The sequence below is a fragment of the Aedes aegypti genome, chromosome 2 (genome assembly GCF_002204515.2).
Source record: "Aedes aegypti strain LVP_AGWG chromosome 2, AaegL5.0 Primary Assembly, whole genome shotgun sequence".
Lineage (NCBI taxonomy): Eukaryota > Metazoa > Arthropoda > Insecta > Diptera > Culicidae > Aedes > Aedes aegypti.
This window is the reverse complement of record NC_035108.1, coordinates 294697364-294718999: the sequence shown is the minus strand read 5'-3', so window position 1 is coordinate 294718999 and position 21636 is coordinate 294697364.

Here is a 21636-nt window from a genome sequence, read left to right as displayed (position 1 = left end):
CGGGGTTAAATGTAATATACTCAAAAATAGTAATTTTTCGCAAAACTAAGTGAAAATGTAAAATTTTGGTGACTTTTTTCGCACCATAAAGCAAATTTAGCTTGATTTAAAGATAATATGTAGATTTGGGGCAATTTGTAATTTTTTCCGCCAGTTTATATAAGGGTCGAACTTGTGCCCCGCTGATTCGAACTTTTGCCCCACTATGGGCCCAAAATTTGATTCCAAGCATTTACAGTGATACCTCCATGAGTCGATGTTCCATGACTCGATATCGACTCATGGAACCATACTAAAAACAAAATTTCATGGTTACTATGATGGTCCCTGAACAGCTTTCCAAAGGATTGCTGTTCCATTGATCGATATTTCCATGAGTCGATGGTCCCTTCAATATCGACTCATGGAGGTTTCACTGTATGTAGAATCTAATACGTGCCAGAGCATCCTTATGATAGGCCTAGAAACGCCCTTACTTTAAAAATCGAATAGGATTTTATCTATATTTAGTTTAATGCAATGAAAGTTTGACCAAAAATTACAATTTTTACGTCAAATAACAACAAATAGCCATAACTTTTCCAAATCTCATTTGATTCTTATGATATTTGTAGTGAAAGTCTCTTACTTAAATAACTTTTGAACCACCATGGCATTGATAAGTTTTGTTTTGAATTGAGCTAGAAATTTTAAAAAGAAACTCTTACTCCACTTGAACTTTTGCCCCACTTTACTCTACTGTTGTATTGTTTGGGCTTCATATCATGATGTACATATGAACCGTCTCGAATCCGTTCAAAAACAATTCCTTTTATTTCTTTTAAGAAAGCTAGGCTGGTCACATCAACCATTTTCATCCTATGAATCACGATACATATTAATTAACTTAGATGAACTCAAAAAAAAAAAAAAAAACGAATAGACTTTGCAATTATTGCTTTTATAAATGACGTTATAGCTAATAAGGTAAACTCTCCAGAATTTCTAGGAACGTCTTTGCTCCCACTCATTAAATCACTAAATCTAAAAAATATAAACTTGTATCAAATTCACAATTTTAGGACGAACTATACTAAAAATGGGTCTTCAAATAGAAAGTTGTCATATTATAACGAACATTGTGATGTAATTGATATAACAATAAGCAAAAACTTGCTTAAAAAGGTATTTTTCTCTAGGTAACCAAGATAAGCTATCAACAAATTGTAATTCTTAACATACATGTAAAGGTCTACTCACTGCTTATGCTTGACGACAAAGAATAAATACATCACAGAGAAATTCCGTCTTTTTAAAAAACATTGTTTGTTCTGTTTAGTATTGTGATCTTATTGATTTTTAAATTGTCGTCTAATTTGCTGTCATTTAAAACCTTTTTTTTGGCAAGGAAATAGTCGATAACAGGGAAAAATATCATAAAACTCATAGTGGACTTTGTTGTAGTGGAATATGGAAAAAAATAGCAATATGTTTTTGGCGAACGAGAGAAAGCAAAGACTGTTTGTTGTGCGAGTAGAATAAAAACTATATTTCTGAGAGCTACCTACAGTGTTTATATATACATTTGAGGGCATTGCCTCTCATGGTAAAAAATGATTTGTATGGACTATAGAATTTAAGTTCAATTGTTGAATTCAAGGAACGATAGCCAAATGGGCTGCTATTGTAATTTAAAATAGTATCACCGATCGGGCGAAGTGTTTCATCGTCGTTGTAGCATCGATGATGATGGTGATGATGCTACAGTACTCCCCTCCTAGACTAGGGATCCTAGCGATATCTGTCCGGAAAGACAACTCGTCGGCCAGAACGAGTGACCCTAGTTGGAGAAGTAGTAGTGGTGGGAGTAGCTTCAGGCTCTGAGCTACTCAGTTGCTCCTTCGTGGAATAGGCAGGCTTTTTTTTTTTTTTTCCTTCTAAGCAATGGGGGAATAATCTGCTCAACAGACTCCGGACCGAGGTCCGGGAGTGTGGGGTTGGGGACCATTTACTACGTACAAGCAGTAAACGGGACTACACCCCCGACCCACTAAACCATTTCCATTGCCGCCAAACCCTTCGTCTCTCCGGGACCACCAAGAAGGCATTGCTTCGGAGAGGGGCTATTGCACATCGCATCCTCCAGGTTAGCTGCGTAGCCATGCAGCAACGAACATCGATGACACGCTTATGGGGGTCCACCAAGGTAGCATGCTGGCGCATTGCCAGCTTCCCGGGTGGTCCTCACCTCCCGTTGTCCGCTGAAGGCGGGCAGGGTCGACCACTAAGCCCGCGCCCAGCTGCACCGCAGGTATCAAGAACTGATACTGCGGGCTTCGCAATTTGACCTACTGAAGGCTCAGGCCCTATCAGCTAGCACGAGCTGGGATTGCTGACGAAGGGGCCTTCACCTGCCCCGAACAACCAGAGGCTCGTACCCACCCAGTAGGCCGGCGCCACGACAGCAGCGCTACCAGGATGTTCTCCCCGCGGCCACTTAATCGCTGTAAGGGTCGATTTCGACCGTAGGGCACCGGTATGACCTACGTAGCCGACTGCGAACCCTTGGACCACCTGTTGATTAGCGTCTGCACTAGTCACTCCTCGAGTCCACACGCCACCTCCTTTGGAGTTCCGAGACGATGTGGGTGATAGCCGATGAAACGGCATTCCAGCCAAACTCGTCTGCACACATCCTCTGGACCAAATTGTCCGGAGTCGTGTCCCGACCGCATGTGGCAAACATGCGGTCACGCATTGGGCGGAAACGCGGGCACACGAACAAAACGTGTTCCGCCGTTTCCTCTAAACCTGCACAAACTGGACATTCGGGAGAACCCGCATGACCGAAACGGTGTAGATATTGTCTAAAGCATCCATGACCCGAAAGGACCTGTGTTAGGTGGAATGTTAGTTCCCCATGGCGCCTATTGACCCAGATATCTAACCTCGGAATCAACCTGTGAGTCCACACTCCCTTGGTGGAACTGTCCCACGCACGCTGCCATTTGACCATGGAGGCCAGTCTGGCAGTCCTGCGTATGCCTCTTGTGCCGCGCATTTCGAAGCATTCTATGTCTTCCATGATAAGGATAAAAAAAAGGCATCATACCGGTGATGACACAAAGTGCATCGTGTGACACGGTACGGTACGCGCTCGCAACCCTCAGGCACATTAGCCTATAAGTACTCTCTAGCTTGCTACGGTAGCTATCGGTACTCAAAGCCGTGCCCCAAGCCGGGCCACCATACCTCAGTATGGACGAGGCGAAACTGGCCAGAAGCTTACGCTTGCTGGCGTACACCGCAGAGCTATTGGACATCATCCGGGACAGTGCCACAATAGCTGTGGAGGCTCTCTTGCAGGCATAATCGACATGGCTACCGAAGGTAAGCTTGTCGTCGATCATCACCCCCAAGTGTTTGACGGAGCGCTTCGAAGTGATTGTGCAGTCGCCTACACTGATCACCGCTTGCTGCGCTGACTTTCGGTTGTTGACAACAACAGCCTCCGTTTTGTGGTGAGCCAATTCCAGTTTCCTGGAGCTCATCCACTCCTCCACAATTGCGATCGAGTGGGCTGCAGTCAATTCCACTTCTTCGATCGATTCACCGTAGACCTCCAGCGTAATATCGTCGGCAAAGCCAACGATGACCACACCCGCCGGGAATTTTAATCTCAACACCTCGTCGTACATGACATTCCATAACACCGGACCCAGGATGGAACCTTGCGGGACTCCTGAGGTTATGTGAAAGCACTTCCGACCCACCTCTGTGTCATAGACTAATACCCGATTCTGGAAGTAACTTCCGAGAATCTTGTACAGGTACTCGGGTATCCCCAGACGCAGGAGCGCATCAGCAATAGCCGCCCAACTGGCACTATTAAATGCATTCCTTACATCCAGAGTCACTACAGCGCAGTAGCGAATACCCCTCCTCTTACGCTGGAGTGCTATCTCAGCGGTTTTCTTAACCGCCAGAATAGCGTCTACAGTGGACCTCCCTTTCCGGAAGCCGAACTGGTTGCCTGAGAGACCATTTACACCCTCGGTGTACCTCGACAGTCTGTTGAGGATGATCTTCTCGAGCACTTTCCCCACCGTGTCAATCAAGCAAATTGGTCTATACGCCGACGGGTCACCGGGTGGTTTCCCCGCCTTTGGCAATAGTACCAGGCTCTGCCTCTTCCACGCATCTGGAAATACTCCCTCGTCCAGGCATATCTGCATAGCAGATCTGAACATACCGGGAGCCTCCAAGATTGCGACTTTGAGGGCCAGGTTTGGAACTCCGTCCGGACCTGGTGCCTTCCCCATGCTTAGGGATTTTGCAATCCCTACAAGTTCCTCATCAGTTACTCTATCCTCATCGCCAGCCCCAATCCCCGGCTGTCCTACAAAAGGAGGCCATGGGCTAGGGTTGTGGCGCGGGAAGAGCCCCTCGATGATCCCCTCCAGCATCTGTGGAGACTGCTCCGTAGGAGCAATTGCACCTCTTGTCTTCGCCATTACGATCCTGTAGGCATCACCCCACGGGTTCGCTTTGGCACTCTGACAGAGTCCCTCGAAGCAGGCCTTTTTGCTTGCCCTTATCTCAGACTTCAGCGCGACTTTGGCAGCGGTGAACACCGCCCGTCGTTCTTCACGCTCCTGCTCGGTACGTGCTCGCTGCATCCGTCTCCTGGCCCGTAGGCAGGCACGGCGCAGGTTCGCAATAGCTTGAGTCCACCAGTATGTCGGTGGTCTCCCATTCCTAGGGTGGACTTTTCTAGGCATGGTCGCATCGCATGCACGCGTAAGCACCGCTACCAGTTCGTCCCCGCTTAGGCCGAGTAGGTTACGCTCACGGCGGAGCGCCTCCCTAAGTACTTCATCATTGAAGTACGATGTCTTCCACCTACGAGGGCTTGGCCTTGACCTAGCCGCTTCCTCAACCCGCTGCCTGCTGTTGTTGTAGTCGATACTGTAGCGAACCGCCAGGTGGTCGCTGTGAGTGTAGCCATCGTCTACCCTCCAGTTCGAACTACTCGTTAGGCCAGGACTACAAAAAGTAACGTCGATAATCGACTCCGCTCCGTTACGGCTGAAGGTACTTTTGGCACCAACATTAGCCAGATCGACATCTAGCACGGCCAGTGCCTCTAGCAGGATTTGACCTCGCTGGTTCGTGTTACGGCTTCCCCATTCCACGGCCCAGGCATTGAAGTCACCCGCTATTACAACTGGCCTTCGCCCTGTCAGCGCGGTCGTCATACAGTCCAGCATCTGCGTGAACCGCTCGGTCGACCAACTCGGAGGCGCATAGCAGCTACAGAAGAGGACCCCGTTTACTTTGGCGATCACGAAGCCCTCGTAGGTAGTAGACACCAACTGCTGGACAGGGTATTTACCCGTTGTCCATATCGCCGCCATTTTTCCGGATCCATCCACGACCCAGTTGCCGTTGCCGGCGGGTACTCGGTATGGATCCGATATGATGGCGATGTCCGTCCCCCACTCAGCAACTGACTGGTACAGCAGTTGCTGAGCTGCGTCACAGTGGTTCAGGTTCAGCTGCGTTACCTGCACTGTGATTTTTCGTTGATGGCTCGTTTGAAGGTCGGGCACCTTGAGCCTCCCGTTGGGTGATTGTTGTTCACGGACTTGCCGGAACAAATCAAGCACTTGGGAGGGTTCTTGCAGCCTAGTGCCTTATGACCTTCCTCACCACAACGCCTGCACAACTTAGTCCTATCAGGGCCTTTACAGCCCCAGGACTTGTGTCCAGGTTCCCTGCACCTAAAGCAGATCACTGGTTGCTCATGTATGTTCAGTGAACATACTGACCAACCAACCTTGATCTTACCTACCTTAGCGGACTTATTTGCGTCTGCCACAGGTAGGTGTACTAAGACCACCTGAGTACCTGCCGGACCTTTCCGTAGCTGAACGGCGGTGGTGGGCACCTGCACTTCGCACTGTTGCCGCAGTGCCGTGACGAGCTCTTCTGCGTTAGTGATCTCGTCAAGGTTCATCACCTTCAGAGTCACTGACTGCGTCAGAGCCCTCACTTCAACACCAGCGCCAAGGACCTCTTCCGCCAAACTTTTGTAGGCGGCGCCCTTGCGCTCCTTGTCGCGCTTAAGCTCGAGGATCATTTCACCTGTACGAGTGCGTCTGACACTGCGTACGTCGGCTCCTAGATCCGCAAGCTTCGCGTCACTGCGCATCGCCTTCAGGACTTCCGAGTACTTGGACTCTTCCGTCTTGATGATGATCGCATCACCCTTTTCGCGCTTGGCACCTACCCTCCTACCTTTCTTAGGTCTGGTATCCCTGCGCTCCTGTTTCTCCTGTTTCTTCTTCTTCCTCTTCCTCACTACGGTTGTCCAGGGGGCGTCCCCCCCCTGCTCCGCCCTGACCTGTGGTGATGGAGGACCTCTCAAAGGTCGCAACCCCCTGTTCCCATCACTCCGTGAGGGGCCAGCCTTTTCGGGCCCACCCTTCTCGGCTTTCCGGGACGCCTGGCTGGGGTCCGATTTTCCGGCACTTCTGCCGGTTTTCGGGGTCAGTATCCGCCTGGCCTTACGAGCGCCGCCGGGTAGCTCCTCCCCTGACGGCTGCCTCGCGCGCTTCTGCGATTGCTTGCTGTAAGCATTCGCTTCCACGCTTTTGGGGCTGCCCGCGAAAACGAAGGGTTCCGTCTGGGTAGACTTCGGCACCTTCAGTTCCACGGGTTCTGCCGCAGCCACAGTCACCATGGGTTCAGCATGGTTCTGCTTAGCCGCCAACATTGACTTACGAAGTCTAAGCAAGGCCTGCTTGAGGTCCTTGCTGATGTTAGACTTCGAGGACGCAAAGTCAATTATGGAGTCGAGCTGCTGTGCAGCCACTTCCATCGCAGAGAGCCCATCTCTACTTTTATTGATGGCCCTCATCAACCACGCTCCATCCATAACTTCACCCGATGCGTTAGCCGGGGATGAAATATGGGTTCCAGCACTGGCACTACGTGCACTGCTGCCTCCTCCTGCTTCTACTCTCCTCAACGGAGATCTAGCTAGCCCACTTCTTGCGAAGGGGTTCGCTTCCCTACTACTGCTACTACCTGCACTACTACTATTGTTTTGATTAGATATTGTACTCATTTTTGAATCCCACGAGTAGCACGGGAAAAGAGGTCCACCACGCCAGAGCCCTGCATTAACGCGGTAAGGGACAAAATACTGTGAGGGGTGCCCAGGTGCCCCACAGGCTCCGTTAATGGCCGAACATCTTTTTCACCCCTTCGACCATTCATTCCTCAGCATGGTTTTTCGCATCACACCTTGAATTGGGGTTACCCCATTTGGTGGACTCTTACCACCGGAACGGGTTGTCCGTAGTTCTATTCTGGACGCCGGAACTACACGGCCTTCAATCGGTCGATCGAAACGTTCACCTTTCGTCCTTTGATGTCAACCGTGAAATGTTTGCTGCTTCGGTTTACCACCTCATAGGGACCATCGTAAGGTGGTGATAATGATGGTCGTACTGAATCATTGCGGATGAATACATGCTGGCAAGTGCTGAGTTCTCGAACTCGGCTTCGCTGGGTTTGTTGGAGCTATCAGCATGCTGTCGTTCGGAGATGGCTGATACCGAGCAGACGAACCAACTCAGCAAACAGTGAAGACTCAAATTGGCGTCCTTGGTCGGTCGAAATGAAGGTCGGTACACCAAAGCGCGTGATCCATCCAACGACAAGCGCCTCGGCGATGGTCTGCGCTGTCATATCTGGCACAGGGATTGCCTCCGGCCACCGGGAGAAACGGTCGATGATGGTAAGGCAATAGCGATTTCCCTTGGGGGAAATGGTCCAACTATGTCGATATTTATGTGCGAAAATCGAACATCTGGCGAAGAGTAGCGCGCAATGGGCGATTGGATGTGGCGCGTCACCTTGGACCGTTGACACTGCAAGCAGTTCCTTGCAAATGCGATGCTGTCCCTTCTGATGCTCGGCCAAACGAATCGTTGCGTCATCAATTTAGCCGTCGCACGTGTGCCTGGATGAGAGAGTGAGTGCGTTGCGTGCAGGGCAGCATTACGGAACTTTTCCGTAACGAAAGGACGAATGCCAGTGGCGTAGCTAGGGTTTTGGGGGCCCGGTGCGGAGGTAGATTTGGGGGCCCCTCAAATCAAGGTTTGCAAAATATGTCTTATTAGCTTACACATACCTACAAATGTTTGTCAAAAACGTTGATTATTAAAAAAAAAACGTGATTCATAGGTCAAAATATTTTCTGCTAGTCAAAATTAACCCGTACGAGGATTTAGGAATAAAAAAAATATATATGAAGCAATTGCTGCAGAAGTTCCTATAAATTTCTGTTTTAAAGGATCATTGAAGGATAGACATCTTTATTTAAGAGATTTGCAGCCTGAGGCTGGATCATCTCTTTCGATCTTTGAAGGAATTCTTGAATAACTTTCTGTATGATGTACGGTATTTAGTAGTTTGCTTACGGTTATACCTAAATGAACGCTTTAAAGGCCCGTGGAAAAATATATCAATTCATAGGAAAATAGCTGATGAAACGGCTCTATTTTAGTATTGTGAAAATCATTGAAATTTTTTGTGGTTTTTTATGCAGATCTAGGAGGCAATCAAGATGAAATGTTTGAAGTTATTATTGATATTATTTTATGAGGAATCCCAACGAAACTCATAGAGGTATCTTGAGATAAAATTTTGGAAAAAAACATGCAGGAATTCTGCTGAAGTAAAAATATTTTCCTGGAACTCTGTCAAAATTCCTGAAATTTTTGGATTATTTTTTTTTTTACTTTTGAGAAACTTCTTATAACTGAAGTCTTGAAAGAATATATAAAAATAATCTTGAAGAAACTGGTAGAATCGCTTAGAAGTTTCTGGGATTATTACTGCTTTTATCACTTGAAGGACTTATTGTAGTAATGGATGAATCCATGAAGAGCTCCCTGGAAAAAATGAGGGACGTATCTAAAAGGATTTCCAATTATCTGAGGAATTTAAACTTACTTATACCAGATGGAAAATTTTCAAATAAATTTCAGAAAGTATATTTGAAATAAATAAAACAAAGAATCCTTGAAGCTAGTGGTAAAGGAATACTTAGAAAAACCACGGGATTTCTTGGCCAACGGTACGCCAAGAAATCCCTCTAGTGGTTTTCAGAGGCCTTCTCAGTGGAGTTTGTGGGTAAAACCTTGATAAATTCCTAGAATGATTTTTGTAGGAGTTCTTGAACGATCCTTGAGAAAATCCGGGTATAAATTTTCGGATTTTCTGTGGCAATTTAATTGAAAATACTTTCATAAATTTACAACCATATAGGAAAGCCAGATAGTTTATTATTACTAGCAATATTGTAGTGTATTTTTTTTTCAAAAAATATTAGAAAAGTCCTACTGGCACTGTTTAGAATATTATGTACAGCTTCTACATGAAAGCGCTGGAAAAAGTTCCCTGGATTTGTTGCTTGTGTTTATTCCGAAAAAATAAAGAATTTCTGCAAAAATTCCTGAAAAAATTCCAAAATGAATTATTGATAATATTTTCTCGTTTTTTTCAACGTAATCTTAAAGGAATCTCTGAATACGTTTAATGAAAAAAAAATCCATGGCATAGTTTTATACAAATTACCAGGAGAAATGTTTTAAGAAATGCCCTGATGAGTTATTCACGGTCATTTGAGAATAAGTTTGGATGATTTTTGGTAGGTATTTTTGGATGATTTAAAAATTAATTCTGAAAAATTTCAATATACATTCAATGTTTAAAATAATAAATTAAATAAAAATTTGTAAACTTTTTGTATTTTATCTGTTTTTACTCAAGTTTGTCCCCTTAAGGTAGACTTACCAGAAGAATATTTCAGAAAGGAGGACATTTTGCTTCACTGACTCTGAAAAAGGAAGACATTTCAAAAACGTGTTATACCAGAACTTTTTTTTAAGAAAAAAGAAACAGTTTTTTTTAATTGACATTTTTGTCATTTGTTCGAAAAGCAATAAAGTAAAAAGTTACTTCCTTGAAACTGTGATAAATCGTGTATCTGCACCGAAAAAAATCTTAGCGGTGAACTCATTTATGACGAAAATCCTTAGCAACAAACCTTAGTGTTCTATTTTCTTTGATACAAAACATAAGACAACAACAACCTTAAAGAAAAATATTTTGTATTGGGCTTAGAAAAGCAAAGAATTTTGGTCTGTTTTTCACCGAATTTAATTTGATTTCATTTAATAGAGCATTTTTTTTTCCAAAAAATGTGTTTTTGGTGAATAATTCTGAAAAAATAAATTAACTTTTTTTTCATACGAGATTTAAAGTTTATTTGTTACATTATATATATTTTTTAAAAGATGAAGAGGGTTTGTGCCTCTGTGGAATAGATATTCATATAAAATGACTCAAAATTATTTTTTCTCCTTAGAAAAATAATTGGACCCGTAGTATGCATTTTTCAATATCACTTTTTAAGATAAAATAAAGGTTGGTTATATGATTGATAAGTTTGTTTTTGAATTCAATCCGAATATAAGATAATTGAAATATACTTTAAATTTGAGTGCAAAAAATGTGTATTGAAAAATCCAAAAGCATTTCAAGCTATTAATAAGTCTCCAAACAGCATGAAAAAGGTCGCTCAACATGCACAGTGAGGGGACAATATAGAGTTTTCAAATGTATACTTTTAAAGGAATAATCGAACATTATTTAGATAAGACACCAAAATACTATTTCACATTCAATTCTAAACTCGTTAATTTTACCATTTAAAGTGAAAGATCTTTCATCCTTGGGGCCCAGATAGCCGTAGCGGTAAACGCGCAGCTATTCAGCATGACCAAGCTGAGGGTCGTGGGTTCGAATCCCACCGGTCGAGGATCTTTTCGGGTTGGAAATTTTCTCGACTTCCCAGGGCATAGAGTATCTTCGTACCTGCCACACGATATACACATGCAAAAATGGTCATTGGCATAGTAAGCTCTCAGTTAATAACTGTGGAAGTGCTCATAAGTACACTAAGCTGAGAAGCAGGCTCTGTCCCAGTGGGGACGTTACGCCAGAAAGAAGAAGAAGAAGAATCTTTCATCCTTATTCGAAGTGAATAAATACCTAAAGATTCTAACAAATAAATAATTAGAAAACTAATTGATATCAAATTATTTATTCAATTAATAGGAGGACATTTTCAGCGCAAAGGAGGACGGGAGGATATATGATTAAAAAGGAGGGCATGTCCTCCCAAAGGATACCGTCTGGTAAGCCTACCCTAAGGGGGCAGGATCCGTCATTGACTTCGGAATTTTCAAAAGCAGTTTTTTCGTTCAAAATCAACAAAATTATCAGGTAAATGTGTTTACTGTATTCTTTTCTACAACCGAACCACAGTGAACATATTTTCATCGATTAATTTCGTGTTTTGAACAGAAAAAGTGCTTTTGAAGTTTCGATGATCACGATGATTACGATGACGGAGTGTTGAACGTTAATATTTTTTCGCGCCCTCCGATGTGGTCTCGGATTTAAATGAAAATAAATAGTCGACCTAAAGTCGTTGGCTTACTCATTCTACAAAATTCATGCTTTTGAGAATATCTCAAACATATCTGTCAAATTTCTAAAATGAGTGACAATGAGAATAGCTACAGGTTAAAATTTCACCAATGCTCCAAAATTCTGGAGGCCTACAAACTTGGTTAAATTTGATTGGAAATCAGAATTCATGAAATATTATATAAATATAAATAATTATGAATCCAAAGCCGTAATTAGACTCAACATCTTCAACATAGGTAGTTCAGCCTACTTCAGAATCTACATCAGGGCCCCGTTTAGCTATTAGAAGACTCGGATTTCTCATGCGTGCTATCGATTGAACAACAACAAGAAAAATAACTATACAGGAGGAGGTCCCTAAAATGTGTAAAATGTGGGTAGATTAAGGTTGGGCTGTGGGCCCCGGTAGGACCGTGGCTGTGGGCCCCACATTTCAGGGGCCCCCAGTCACGGTCCTCCCGGAGCCCTCAGCCCACTCTAAAATATTAAAAATAAGGGATAATAAAGGGGCCCCTGAACATCGCAGATCCAAGTCTGCTTATCATGCTCATTTTTTTTTTGGGATCTTACAAATTGCCAGTTTCTCACAAGCTATGTCGATCTTTTAATGCTATGAGATATCCGTACTGCGATTTTGGGGCCCCTAGCAGCTGGGGGCCCGGTGCGGACCGCACCCACCGCACCCCCCTAGCTACGCTACTGACGAATGCGATCGTCCGTGCAATCACAAAACAATTGTTTTGAATTGCGTGGAATGGTAAAAAGTTTCAGCTTTAAACTTGTTTTTGATTTACCTTGAATAATGTTTTGCAGCTCTTCGTTGATTTGTTAATCATTCGTTGCCACTCTTGGTCATTCTTCATGCTGTACAAATCAGTAGGTAAATGATTGAGATAGCACCATAAAATAAATAAATGACCCAAAAGGCTGGAATCGAGAGCAGAATGTTCATCATCGACTGGTAGAGGTTGATAATTTGATTGGTTTTGATCATGAACGGTGCGGGAAATCTCGGCTGCTAAATACTTCTGCAATCCGTTTTTCCCCACTGCAGCTGCTAAAGTTTGAAGCACACGCAAATCACCAGCGGTAAAGCTGAAAAATTCTGGCTGTCCCACGTAATCACCGTAATAGTCCTCCAATGACTTGGAAGGATCATTCGCCACAATCCGTCGAACTCGCTCTACTCGGAAACGCATTTGAGCTTGCATAGCCAAGATGTCTTCATTATCCAGCTTCCCCAGTGCTTCATTACCTGCCAATCCTTCAAGCTCCAATATATTTTTCAAATGGGGAAGCACGATTCCAACATTTTGAATATTTCGCCAAAAATGTTCACCCATTTTCCTTGTGAATTAACGAATGACAACACTTGTTCAAACATAACAACTGGTTGCTATGCCGAACACAATAACGAGTTAACATCTAACGAGAGTTACTCAGAGCTACGTAAAATTTAACTCAAGAGTTACCTCAAAATCAAATGCTGTCCCGCCCCTAGGTCGTCGGCGAGGGCGTCGAAGTCTATCGCCGATTTGACTCGAACGGAGGTAATGCGCGAAAGAAGATCGGCGACGACACTCTCCTTGCCGACGATATGCCGAATGTCCGTTGTGATCTGTCCAATATAGTCCAACTGGCGAGCTAGTCGGTCTATTGCTTTATCGGGCTTCTGACGAAAGGCAAAGGTGATCGGCTTGTGGTCGGTGTAAACATGGCAGCTCCTCCCTCCCAGCATATACTTAAAATGCCGCACCACAAGGTAAATTGCGGTCAATTCTCGATCTGGTGTAGTGCCGCACCCGCTGCTGTATCGGAGGCGTCCACCCAAAGCGACAATTCGGCGGCCTTGGAAGGATGTGCTAGTAGAGTAGCTTGGGCGAGCTGATGTTTGCATCTTTCGAAAGCTGTGGTGGTTTCATCGGTCCAAACTAGCGGCGAGCGATCATTTCGCTTATTGCCAGGGGTCATCGCCAGCAATGGTATTTGGGCTTCGATGGCATTCGGAAGGAATCGTAGATAAAAGTTAATCATCGCCAAGAAACTTTTAAGCTCCTTTGCTGAAGACGGTTTCTTGAAGTTTTGAATCGCCTCCACGCGCTCTGGTAATGTGCTTATTCCCTCGGGGGTAACCATATGTCCCAGAAACGCCATTCTATCTCGACCGAATTCACACTTGACGACGTTGATTGCCAGATTGTGCTGCTTGAGCCTTTCAAACAGATGGCGCAAATGGTCACGATGTTCCTCCGGGGAAGATGAGGCAATAAACAGGTCGTCAATGTTGGGGTTTACAAAGTCTAAACCTCGGACTACGTCGTGGATCAACCATTGGAATGTCTGGGCGGCATTTCGAAGTCCAAACGTCATAAACGAAAATTCAAACAAGCCGAATGGAGTCGTGATAGCAGTCTTCGGAATGTCATCCGGATGGATCGGGACTTGATGGAAGGCCTTCTGCAAGTCAACCTTCGAGAATATGGTTTTCCCTTGCAAAATGGCCGTAAAGTCCTGGAGGTACGGCAAAGGATATCGATCCGGCACTGTCTGGGCATTTAAGGCGCGATAATCTCCACACGGTCGCCAAGATCCATCCGCTTTTTTAACCATGTGGAGAGGACTGGCCCAGCTACTGCTAGAGGGTCTGCAGATGCCGAGCTTCATCAGATGCTCGAACTCGTTGCGAGCTGCTTCCAGTTTATCCGGTGACAGTCTTCTTGGCCTGGCAAACACAGGCTGACTCGTGGTCTCGATACGGTGGAAGATTGTCGATTTGCTTACCGTACCACGTGATCGACGGATATTCGGCTAACATTTCTGCGAATGGCGATAGTGAGCTAAACGTACGGATGGAATACTCACTAGTTTGTGCGAGAAATCCTGCTGATTCGAGGCTGGTCGTATTATCGATGAGCCGATTGCGTTTCAAATCAATTAGTAGGTCGAAATTACAGATGAAATCCGCGCCGATGATTCCAGTTGTGACATCGGCGATTAGGAACGTCCAAAGAAACTCCCGGCGCAGACCGAGATTAATCTTCAACAGGGCTTCTCCATACACTTGGATTGCCGTCCCATTGGCGGCGAATAGTTTCATCGACGTAGGCTTCATTTTGCTAGTGCTGGAACCTTTTGGAACAACGGACACGCCGGCTCCAGTGTCGATTAAAAATTGCATGTTCGTAGTACTGTCCGTGATTTTCAGGCGATTAATCCCGCATCGGAAGGTTCGCCAACTTCCAAAGCAGGGGCAGGTAAATGGCGTCATTGATTACACTGTTCGACAAAAAAAGTCGATCTGAATGCACAGAGACCGGACACCCCGGGCTTGAAAGTATAAAAATAAACAAAAATAATGGCGTTTTCAGAATGTTCGTGTCTTCCCCAGGTCATTTTTAAAATATACTTGAACTTTTTGCATTTTTTTATTTAAAAATCTAATCTAATCAATAAACCGACACAGTGTTTTATATTCAGGACAGCGGAATTCATGTGCCATATAATGTTTTCAACTTTAAATACAATATGGAGAGTTGTAATAAGATTTGCAGGGAGCACTCCGCCCTTTTTGTACCCTCCCCATTTTTAAAGTATCGCAAATGATGGAATATTCGATATACAGGGGGTTGTCAAAATAACAAACACACAGGCGCAGTGCGCATCGTACCTTCGTGCTGCGCGTACACGAATTCTCTCTGCTCTTGGAAGTTTTCTTAAAAACTACCTGAAGCAATAAAACAGTACTTTTCAGTGCTACATAAACAGTACTTTTCAGTACTATTTTTTCTACTATTGATCCCTTTACGATCCTTGTTTGGACCCGTGCCTTCGATTTTTCGTTGGACCCGTTGGCGAAAGCTAGCGGTGGTAATCCTTCTTGGACACCGTCTTGGGAAAAAAAACCTCTCGAAGGTCACGTCTTCTTTCGTTTATTAATTAAACATGGTATCAACAACAAACAAAAGGAAGGGTGAATCTCTGAATTCACTACTTCCTTCCAAAAAAGTGGGTTTTAACACTGTCACTACACGTGGCAAGAATGGAAGAAAGGACGCTTCCCCGGAATGCGAAGTTTCTTCCAAGGGTGAAATGAATAATTGTATCGAAATGAGCAATCAGTTCGATGCTCTAGACAAATTTTCCGAACACCAAATCGAAGCAGCCTCTAGCCCAGGCTCTTTGATTCAAGTGAGGAAGCAAAGAGTGCCACCTATCGTGGTCAGTTGTTCCGAATTTGCGGGATTTAGGCAGGAGATCTTGAACTCCATTAGGGGAATCAAAGTTTCCTTCCAAATCGCAAAGAAAGGAGACTGTCGCGTTTTGCCGGAAATTCTTAAAGATCGTGAACTTCTTCTCAGACATCTTGAAGAGAAGAAGCACAAATGTTTTACTTATGACGACAAAACTGAACGTTTGTTCAAAGTTGTCTTGAAAGGTCTCTCAAGTGACTATAAGTCACCTGAAGAGATCAAAAATGAAATAAATGATTTACTTGGATTTTCCCCAATCCAAGTAATCATTATGAAAAAGAGAACCCAATCTGGCATTGTTCGGAAGGGGCTTTCTCAAGAATATTACCGTTTTGATTCATATTACGGACACTTAAGGCCTCAGTGAAGTATAACCCAGCATAGATCATAAAAAATAAATCATTCTGTATGATTCCTTAGCATTATCGAGCGTCAAAAGCCCTTAACTTTCGAATGGTGGATAAAGAATACGCTTCCGCAACTTGAATAATTTTAAATAAATCAAAATGTGTGGCCTTTTCAGGATTCTTATTCCGGACGCTTCCTTACTTTTGCCTCATATTCCGGACACTTTGATTCCAATTCCGGAAAGCTCATGAGAATCATAAATAGAAACGACAAATCATCGATTGAAATCGTCCAACCACTAAAGAGACATCTAAGGTAGTTGGGCATTATAAATTTTCAAAGATATTTATGGAAAAAGCTTACTAAAACGAGCCTCGAAATTAAGAACTTTTGAACGGCAAAAATTGAAACATTTCGTGTGAAATGTTTCCCATACAAAGTGGAGTGTCCGGAATTTGAAGCTGTCCGTAAATGAATCAAAACGGTATTTAGTTCACTTTAACAAAAAAGAACTAAATAATATTAAAGCTTTAGAAAAAGCAAAACTTATGTTCGATGTCCGTGTGATATGGGAACATTTCCAGAAACCTGGAGGAAATTACCAGAACCCCACTCAGTGCCGTCGGTGCCAAAAGTGGGGTCATGGTACAAAAAATTGTCGCATGGATGCTAAATGCATGATTTGCGGAGGTTCTTCTCACGCTACGGACGTCTGTCCTGTGAAAGAAGATACCAGAAAGTTTGAATGCGCCAATTGCAAGGGCCCTCATAAAGCTAACTTTTGGGAATGCCCTTCACGCAAAAGCGTCATTGAGGCTCGTGCCAGGCAGATGAAAGATAATATCCGTTACGATAACGGTCGTTTCCGGAATTTCCCTGGTAGAGTATCGAACAATGCTCATTTTTCAGTTAACGATCGCTTTATTAGGAATCATACCCACCAGGAAGATCATAATCATGCTCATTCACAAACTAATTTTAATCCGTCGGGTAGCCGTTCGAATCTTTCAATTTCGAATGTATCTACCCACGGTAAGTCCTTTGCCGATATCGTAGCAGGTAATTTGAACTCCTCCCCTAGTCGTTCCATGAGTACCCATTCTACTTGTTTCAAATCAAATGGAAAAACCCTACCGCCACAGGTAACTCCTACCCCGCTTCTTCGTCTACCGAAAATTCCAATGGGAAATCATCAGATGTACCCACTTCAAGTGATATGTCTGCCTCAGATTTTAATGTTCTAACTGAATAATTGAATCTAATGATTGATGCAATGTTCAAAGCCACCACTAAGACTGAAGCAGTCCAAGTTGGTGTAAAATTTACAAATCAAATTGTTATTGGGTTACGTTTTTCTAATGGATCCAAATAATAATTTAAATATTTTAAATTGGAATGCTCGTTCTCTGAATGGTAAAGAGGACGAGCTGTTTAATTTTCTTACGGTTAATAACGTGCATATAGCAGTTATTACCGAAACGTATTTAAAACCTGGATCTAAACTCAAAAGAGATCCTAACTTTTTTGTTTATCGTAATGATCGACTTGATGGGGCATGTGGGGGAGTTGCAATCATCATTCATAGGCGTATAAAACATCAACTGTTTTCGTCATTTGAAACTAAAGTTTTTGAAACTTTAGGTGTTTCTGTTGAAACACAGTTTGGAAAATATACTTTCATAGCTGCCTATTTGCCTTTTCAATGCTCTGGGCAGCAAGTTAATTTGCTCCAAACTGACTTGCGAAAATTGACTCGCAATAAGTCTCAATTTTTTTGTCATTGGTGACTTTCATGCCAAACATCGGTCATGGAATAATTCTCAAAGTAATTCCAACGGCAGAATTTTATTTGATGAGTGTCATCTTTGTAGCCAATGTGTTACTCATGCTGATTTTGATTCTGATCATGTCCCTGTTACATTTCAAATATCCCATGAAGCAATTCTCAATCCTATCAGCTCCACTTTCAATTATTTACGAGCCGACTGGAATATATATGAAATGTATGTTGACTCTAATCTTGACATTAACATTTCTTTAGAAACTAAACTTGATATTGACAATGCTCTTGAAACTGTAACAAATTCCATTGTTGAAGCCAGGAGCATTGCAATTCCAAAATGTGAAGTAAAATTTGAATCCGTGATTATAGACGATGATCTTAAACTCTTGATCCGTCTTAAAAACGTGAGGAGAAGGCAATTTCAACGCACTCGTGATCCTGCTATGAAAATTATATGGCAGGATTTACAGAAAGAAATCAAGAAACGTTTTGCAGATTTAAGAAACAAAAATTTTGAAAATAAAATTTCTCAATAGGATCCTGGCTCTAAGCCCTTTTGGAAATTATCTAAAATCTTGAAAAAACCTCAGAAGCCAATACCGGCATTGAAAGAGGAAAACAAATTATTACTAACTAATTGCGAAAAAGCTCAAAAACTTGCTATGCAGTTTGAAAGTGCGCACAATTTTAATTTAGGACTTACTAGTCCAATTGAAAATCAAGTTACTCAGGACTTCGAAAATATTCTCAATCAAGAGAACGTTTTCGAAAATGCCTGGGAGACTGATTATTAAAAAATTCAAAAATATGAAAGCTCCTGGCGATGATGGAATTTTCTACATCCTCATCAAGAAACTTCCAGAAAGTAGCTTATCATTTTTAGTTGATATATTCAACAAATGTTTTCAATTAGCATATTTTCCTGACGAATGGAAAAATGCTAAGGCTGTTCCAATTTTAAAACCAAACAAAAATCCAGCAGAAGCTTCTAGCTATCGTCCAATCAGTTTGCTTTCCTCCATCAGTAAACTTTTTGAAAAGGTTATTTTGAACAGAATGATGGTCCACATCAACGAAAATTCAATTTTTGCCAATGAACAGTTCGGATTCCGCCATGGACATTCGACCACTCATCAACTTTTACGTGTGACAAATTTGATCCGTTCCAACAAATCTGAAGGCTTTTCTACTGGTCTTGCTCTTCTAGACATAGAAAAAGCATTCGACAGTGTTTGGCATGAAGGTTTGATCGTAAAATTGAAAAACTTTAATTTTCCAACATACATTGTTAGAATAATTCAAAGTTATCTGTCAAATCGTACACTTCAGGTTAATTATCAGAACTCCAGATCTGAAAGACTTCCTGTAAGAGCTGGTGTTCCTCAAGGCAGCATTTTGGGACCAATATTATACAATATTTTCACATCTGACTTACCTGAGTTACCTCAGGGATGTCAAAAATCTTTGTTTGCGGATGACACAGGCCTCTCCGCCAAAGGACGAAGCCTGCGTGTCATCTGTAGTCGATTGCATAAAAGTTTGGATATTTTTTCTTCATACTTGCAAAAATGGAAGATTTCTCCTAATGCTTCCAAAACCCAACTAATAACATTCCCACATAAACCAAAAGCTCTTTATTTGAAACCTTCAAGTAGACATGTTGTCACGATGAGAGGGGTTCCAATAAATTGGTCAGATGAAGTTAAGTATCTAGGGCTCATGATTGATAAGAATTTAACTTTCAAAAATCACATTGAGGGCATTCAAGCCATATCTAACAAATATGTAAAATGTCTCTATCCCTTTATTAATAGAAAATCAAAACTTTGTCTTAAGAACAAGCTTTTGATATTCAAACAAATTTTCAGGCCAGCCATGCTGTATGCTGTACCAATATGGACTAGCTGTTGCAATACCAGGAAGAAAGCTCTGCAGAGAATTCAAAATAAAATTTTGAAAATGATTCTGAGGCTTCCTCCCTGGTATAATACCAATGAGTTACATAGAATATCCAATGTTGAAACATTGGAACAAATGTCAAATAAAATAATTAATAATTTCAGGTAAAATTCGTTACAATCTTCTATTGCCACGATTAATGCGTTATATGTTTAGGTTAAGTTAGGTTAAGTATATTCAAAACATTTTTTTTCTCTTATGAGCAGGTGAAACCAACTCACCTGTAAAAAATCTGAACTGCTACGGCAAATGTAATGTAATATGTTGTTAACAAAATTGTAATAAAATCTTAGATTTGTTTTACCAAATTAGGATGAAAGTGTTGCCTAATAACACAGAACACCTAGATATAAGAAATAATGAATGTAATGTTTAGAATGATACTAATAAAGAAAGTTAAAAAAATAAATAAAAAAAACAAAAACAAACACACAGGCAAACACACAGGGACAGGCAAAAATTGGGCCAACTTTGGAATGCTGTAACTTTGACAAAGATTGGCCGATTTCAATTCTTTAAGAAGTAATGGACGGGTCAACTAATCTAGTTTTGAGGTGCATCCATGGAGATGAACTATGACCACCGGATACCGGTGATAATCCGGATTTCCGGAAGCATGTCTTATGCAGTAAAATTATGACGTGTTTTTAGCAAAGGTCTCGGCTAAAAAATCAAAATTTTACTACACATGAAGATAGAATATCAAATTCTGAATCGATTGGTGCGCTAAGTATTAAGATCGGTCCACAAACAACCAAGATATGGCCATTTACCCGGAATCGGTGCCGGTAGTGGATCCGAATTGGGATCAAACAATTTATTCACTCAAAATATGTCGCGCAATATTGTTTTCTCCCTAGCTTATCATATAATACCCTATTATAAATTGAAAATGAGTCTTGTACAGATTTGGCCACTCATGGCGCCGCCAAGTGCCCCGGGGGAACCTTGCATAGAGGACATTTCGATTTTGACACCAAAGCATATCATGCGACGGCTCATTCTTCATATCTTGTCGTAAATAGGGCAACTGTAGACTCAAAATGGATAGTTGACTACAGTGACTACTTCCGGGACCACCGGATGTCCCCGAGGGAACCTGTAATTAGGGACAATTGAAATTGAACTCCAATACATATCGTGCGACGGTTCATTTTTCATGTCTCGTGCTTAATAGGGCTATTGTAGACCTGAAATGGATAATTGACTACAGTGGCCACTTTTGGGACCACCGGATATCCCTGAGGGAGGCTGTGATGAAAAATGAACCGTCGCAGTTGGTCTCAAATGTGGCCACAATATTTTAATATACACATTGAGTCAACAGTTGCCCTATTTACGGGGGGAACTTATCGACTCCAGTTGTACCCGATCACCGGCGCTGGTCTTCGATTCGTCTTCGAGCGACATTTTCAGAAGATTTCACGTAAACGACCGTTTACTACTTCGAGCGCGAAAAAACTGATACACGGACTGCAGAATAAATTATCGATCGTCCTTAGGTCACCAATTTGGCGAACGAGAGAAAGCAAAGACTGTTTGCTGTGCGAGTAGAATAAAAACTATATTTCTGAGAGCTACCTACAGTGTTTATATATACATTTGAGGGCATTGCCTCTTATGGTCAAAAAATAGATTTGCGTGGACTATAGAATTTAAGTTCAATTGTTGAATTCAAGGAACGATAGCCAAATGGGCTGCTATTGTAATTTAAAATAGTATCACCGATCGGGCGAGATGTTG